This window comes from Pogoniulus pusillus, chromosome 24 (genome assembly GCF_015220805.1).
Source record: "Pogoniulus pusillus isolate bPogPus1 chromosome 24, bPogPus1.pri, whole genome shotgun sequence".
NCBI lineage: Eukaryota > Metazoa > Chordata > Aves > Piciformes > Lybiidae > Pogoniulus > Pogoniulus pusillus.
Genome location: NC_087287.1, coordinates 15,066,890 through 15,073,673, shown reverse-complemented (window position 1 = coordinate 15,073,673; position 6,784 = coordinate 15,066,890).

Here is a 6,784-nt window from a genome sequence, read left to right as displayed (position 1 = left end):
GTTACTTTGCATAAATAGTAATTTCTTTTATCCTGTCTCTCATAAGACTATATTGAAGTGGCCACTGTTAAAGCTTTTGAGGAGTTCTTGATGAATTTTAGTTGAAAACTGTACATTCTTTTCTTTCAACAATTGTTGTCTTTCCACAGTTAGTACTTTTATTTCCAGTTGTTCCCTATGGCTAGTGAACATATTGCTTTTCTGCAAACAGTGTGATTTTATTGTTTTTTCTTTGTTTAAATCTGAGTCACATCATTCTTTCTGACAGCCTGTTTCAAAATTATAAACATGGTGACATGATGCAAACTTCTTCCAACTATTCTTTCTTCTCCTACCCTTGCACAGTAGATCACCAACAGGATGATATCTTCAGGGCTTGCAGCTTCTTGATAAGTCATAATTTCATAACTTTCAAACTAAGTGCAAAAGCTAAATGCTTGTCAGTAATGCTTTTTAACAGTCTGTGATCACAAACTCAAAGAAAGCAAGATGGGGGGAGGACCTATTTTCATCTTTGCTCTGAAGCATTCCATGTTTTTTTTCTTGTGTGTTTTAATAAGGACCATATGCAAGATAAATATCAATGTATCAACAACTTTGTGCTTGTACTAGCAACTCTGAACAGAGTCAGCTGAGAACAGAGGCTAGTCCTAGTTTGAGCAAATGGATTAGAGCATCTTTAATTCATTAATTATGAAAGTCAGATATCTCCAGAGGAAGGATTCATGTGGTTTTCTGTAGCCTTAGAGAAGCAGCCAGATTTGAATGGCTAACCTTTATCGTGGGATTTTTGTTCTCTGCTACTTAACACACCAACTTACTCACCATAACAACCATTAAAAACTGTATGGCATGAAACAGTAAAAAAACCCCAAAACAACAAAGGATGCAATAACCATCCTTGAAGGAATATTAATTCAAGTAAATTTCAGTTCCATCATGGAAAGATGTATAAAATACCATAATTCAGAATGGCAGGCAACTTAAAACTGGAAATATTTGAGCTGTTCTTCTTATGTGGATATAAATAATGGTAACACTGCTAAAATCTGTGAAAGTAAAGCACAGAGCCCATTTTTAGCTTGAATTGTGTTCTGTCTTCTGTGAAGTAAATAAACCACAATGCCTGATGATGCTAGATACACAGGCACAGGGGAAATAGGTTAACAAGATATGTTTAGAATAGGAAGTGGAAAATCAGAACATAGGAATGACTGGATTTCTTGAAAAGTTTTATCACATTGTTTGCATTTTCCATTATTTTGAGATGACAATTACATCAAACTAAGTTTCAACTGTATCCTGACCCAGAAAAACTGAGTATTGATGCTCACTTGTGTTATTTAGATAGAATGGAAATCTGATAGAGAAAGGCTATACGCATTACAGAAGACAATTTAACTTGTTATATCTTGATCAATTATACCTGATTTAAAAAAAAAAGTTTCAGTATATGGCTCCTGGCTTAATAAATGTTGATATCCAACCCTATTTGGAGACAGAACAAGAGGGAATGACCTCAAGCTGCAGTCACAGTAGGTTTAGACTGGACATCAGAAAAAAAAAAATTCAGGGAAAGAGTGGTCAGAGATTGGAATGGGCTGCCCAGGGATGTGGTTGAGTCACCAACCCTAGATGTGCTTAAAAGACATCTGGATGCGGTGCTTGAGGATATGGCTTAGTGTGAACCTTTTAGAGTAGGGATATTGGTTGGACTTGGTGATCTTGAGGGTCTTTTCCAACTTGAATGTTTCTTTGACTCTTGCTTTTTGGAAATAGTATCAAGAAAGCTATCAGCTATCTATTTACAATCAACTGAGTGGAAACTGATTAATTTCATATGAATCACTAAAAAATTTAAGCCATTACGTACTGATCTGAAATACACTGTAGAAAACATCAGAAGATGAGGAGATAGAGGTTCTCTATTTCACTCCTGGTTTTCTTAACCACCATGTCTGAAAAATATGAAATACTTTTGACAGTCCTCATGAGAGTGTGTGTAGTTATGAACTATGAACTCCCTTCTCCAGCAAAAACATGTACACACTTGACATCTTAATTTACCAGATAACAGTGCACTTCCTGGATAGCTAAACCAATCTGGCATGCAGAAGTTTTAAGGGTAATTTGATTGCACAGAATCACAGAACCATTTGGGTTTGAAAAGACCTTTAAGATCATTGAGTCCAACACTAAACCACGTCCCTTAAGTGCCACATCTACACATCTGAATGCACACAGACACTACATTTAAGCAGCAAAAAGATTTGCATCCACTGCCATGGGCTTACACATTACAAATATAAATAATTACTTTCTTATAAATTTATAAATTTCAGAACTTTACTGCCACAGCTCATTATTTTTAAATGGAAGCAATGGCTTGGAGTGCCATTTAAGGTGTCTAGGACATGTACAAGAATGCATCCATTTACATAATTTGCACTTGTGATTGTAGACTAGTCCTTACCAGGCTTTGCAGTTTGCCTGTTAGTCAAAGTAAATCCAACATATCGTGTTTCTGTGGTTTGGAAAGCAGATATATTTTAGAGGCTTCATCTGGTTTCTTGTTGTCAACAGCTCTAATAAAGTCTGGTAGGTGACTCACTGCTCCATCCGCTCTGGTCATGAGTAACTGAGTCAATACAAGGCATACTGAAAAAGTAAGCATTGTCAATTAGCTAGGTCTTCAGTTAAAACCTGGAGCACTTTAAAAGAAAAATACAGTCCCCAAAGAGAAAAAAAAAAAAAGATAGAGATCAAAGCATGTTGATATTTCAGATGTATAGCTGCTATACATCTGCTACATACTATGTCATTAAAATGGATCAGTATTTGTATTTGCGTAATTCTGAAATCCTTGGCATATCATAACCTAACTTCTAGAAAACTTTATGATCATCCATGAGAAGGCCAAAAGCCTCTCTGCTAGAGCAGGATCACCTAGAGCATATCACACTAGAACACATTTAGATGGTTCTTGAATATCTCCAGAGAGGGAGACTCCTCAACCTCCCTGGGCAGCTGGTTCCAGTGCTCTGTCACCTTCACAGTGAAAAAATTCTTCCTCAGGTTCACATGGAACCTCCTATGCCTCAACTTCCATCCATTGCCCCTTGTCCTGTCACTGGGCATCATTGAGAAGAAGCTGGCTCCATCCTCCTGGCACTCTCTCCTTACCTATTTATAAACATTAATGAAGTCACCCCTTAGTCTCCTCCTCTCCAAGCTAAAAAGCCTCATCTCCCTCAGTCTTTCCTCATAAGGAAGATGTTCATAAAGAACATCTTACTGCTCTAATTGCCTTGAAGTCTCTATTTCTTTCCTAAACCTGTCCTAAAGCTCCTACATGTCAGATTGATCTTAAAACTCATAGATATGTTTCACCCATAAAAATGTTCATAAATACTGAGCTGACCCAGCAAAATAACTTATACTTAGAATTTCTCAGTCCTAACATTTATAAGTTTCCATACTATAAAACTTCATGTAAGTTAGAGAAATATTTTTACTACAACTCAAAGCTTCATAAGACCAAGAAATCTGATAAAATAAATATCCAGTAAAAAGAGTAAACAATCGATATTGTTATCAGATCTAAATCTGTCTGCATAGTGTCTGTCCCATGGGGACCCTCCAACTGATATTGTACTAATAAAGCAATCAGTTTCACAAGGGAATTAAACTAACTGCTGACAGGCTAAACAATATTTTTCAAGACTGTAGCACTGAAATAAAAATTCACTGTAGACCATAAGGTATGCACTTTGTCACTTGTTATTCTACTTTGTCAGACAGCTGCACTGGCTGCTGTCATACCTGGCCTTTCATGCTGCTGTTAGTGGGGACTCACTGGCACAACACAATCTCTCACAGGACATCAGCTATGGTATTCCACTGATCATATCCCCAAATCACTAAACACTACAAGTGTGGGCTAAACACTACAAGTGGATACTTTGGTGTAGGTGTCCTGCATACCCAGAGAAGCAGGGAAAAGAGAACTTCAAGGACTAAAGAGAGTAAAGGGAAAATTGCTCTGCAGGTGATAATGCCAGCCTGGCAGCAGGGTGAACTCTGGCCTCACCCCAGCATCTGCAGGGAAATTCACATGAATGGCCAAGACATATACAGCTTTAAAATGCTAGAAAGTGCAGCTCCACTAGTGTTAATTCCCTCTTTTAACTCTGTTCTTCCTCTCTCATGCTTGCCTTTCCCCTTCAACAGAGATTTAGAGTTTCAGTTTCGAGAATTTTTGCCTGCTGGTGATAGATTTTGTCTTTGTTGTACAGATGTTTGATGTTTCTACTTGCATACGTCAGAAGGCTGCTTTTTCTTTTCATATTAGAGATTCTACATTAGCCAGACATTTTGCTACTCTTTTTTTTTCCTGTAGCTAATTGATTGATTATTCACAGTACAATTGTTGGAAAGGGAAAAGAACTCTACTATAATTAGTTAGTAAATGAACATGCAAAATAACAGATGTTTGAAACACAGAAAACAGAACATAATATACTGCCTTTAAATGAATAAACAATGTGTGGGAAAAAAATAAATCAAACATGCACAAATCCCTACCCTGCTGCTTTCAGGAACACAGTCTTTTGTCTCAAAATGCATCCAACCAGAAGGTGGTTTCTATTCTCTAGAATCACTGATTCAGATGATGTCTGCCTTCCACAAGACTGCATTCACCATGACAGGGGGCCATTTTTGCCTCAAACCACCTTAAGGATCTTGTATTGAGGCTGAACTCTTACAAATCCATGCTATGTAATATCTCCAGGATATGTTTTGCCTGTGCTGCTAGCTAAAATTATTTCAGCTTATTATGTCCTAAAATAATAATTTAAAGTATAAGAATAAATTATATCTTGGCAAAAAGATCAGATTTGGGTCTGTGAAGTGTATTTTTTTTGTGTTATATATGTGTTCAAGAAAGGATGCTCTTTAGCTGCACAAGCTCTCTGGGCTGTACCTTAGCTGTGAAAATTTGTTAGAGTACAAAACATATTTTCTGACATCTTTTACCTACCATAATTTAAAACAAGACTTTACACCAGCCAAACACAAGAACATACTATTCATAGTTAATCCTAGGTCCTCAGAAGCAAGCTTTTAAACAGAAAAAAGCCCAGTATTTTCAATACAGATGTAGCTGTTTCCCTGCTGAAAGGATGCATTAGAGATAACCAGATTACAGGGTTCTGTTACATTAAATGCAGGATTTTTGTCTGTTTTTAAATGTTTTTTGGTGGTTGCCACTGTTGCTTTAATCATACAAGATAAAAATGACCAAAAGAGTGATCAAAACTACAAGCTCTTTCTGAACCTTGGTACTTCTCCCAGGCAACCAGCAATAGAACAAGGGGACACAGTCTCAAGTTGTGCCGGGGAAAGTATAGGCTGGATGTTAGGAGGAAGTTCTTCACAGAGAGAGTGATTGGCATTGGAATGGGCTGCCCAGGGAGGTGGTGGAGGCACCGTCCCTGGAGGTCTTCAAGAAAAGACTGGATGAGGCACTTAGTGCCATGGTCTAGTTGACTGGATAGGGCTGGGGGATAGGTTGGACTGGATGATCTTGGAGGTCTCTTCCAACCTGGTTGCTTCTGTGATTCTATGGTTCTATGATTCTGTTTAAAGACAAGAGTGTAAATCTCACTGATATGGGCATATTTCCACAGAACTTGGTGGGAAATAATCTAGGTTTAACATTTTCAGTACAATCAATGAAAACACTTCAGGTTGTACAACAGTATAGTTATGCAAATGTGGCTGTTTTCAAATGCTGTTGAAAGAAAAATCAATCAGTAACTGCTCTCATGTTTGCTGGGTGCTTTGCTATAACTTAACTGTAAACCAAAACGTACAGGGGTAGCAGAAGTACAGACTTAGGGGATTATAGCAGTACAACCATGTTGGAATAAATGTACACCCACCTAAAATTTTCCATGTTAACTAAACCTTTTGCACAGGCACTCAGAACTGAGACAAAATTAATCATTACAAATCCTAAGTTTTTAGATGCACTATCATCTACAACAATGTTTCCCTCTTCATCTATAACTTTTCTAGCACAACAAGTGATACTGAGGCAATGGGTGAACTGGATACCTAAGCATAAGACAAGAGGTGGAAATAAGGAGCATGTTGACTAAATATTTCTCTGCAAGTACAGGATTGCTTCATGTGCTGTACTTCCTGCAACATGATGGAACACAGTAAAACTACAAATTCATTCCAGATCATTCCTAATATTCTCTGTTACTTAAACTGTACAGTCCAAGTGGATTACTTTAAAAAAAAACAAACCAAACCAACCAACCAAAAAAAAACCCTATTGTATCAATAAACTAAGATTTACATTGTGTCCACAATAAAACCTTTCGTGGCACTGAACAGAAGTATTATTGCTGTGGCTGGGAGACTGAGGGAATGGTTTCTCTCTGGGGTCATAGGGGCCCTCTCATCTCCATGGCTGTCTACTGCATCTCTGCTGGAATTCAGAGCTGACTGAAGGCGCCACAGGCTGTCACTTACACTGCATTTGATATTGGTGATTATTGTAATTGTGCACTTCCAGGAATTTGTCAAGATTTAAATACTTTCTGCAGAAATATTTTACTCACTATTATTCTCACCCAGGCTCCGAAATTAAATGAGACTTACTTGTCAGTACTCTCAGCACAACAGTGTTGCCCTGCAGCTGAATGAGGCAAAAGCGTCCATGAAATTCTTGGGGTGCAGCATGTGGAAGTTGGGGAGAGCAGACACAGAA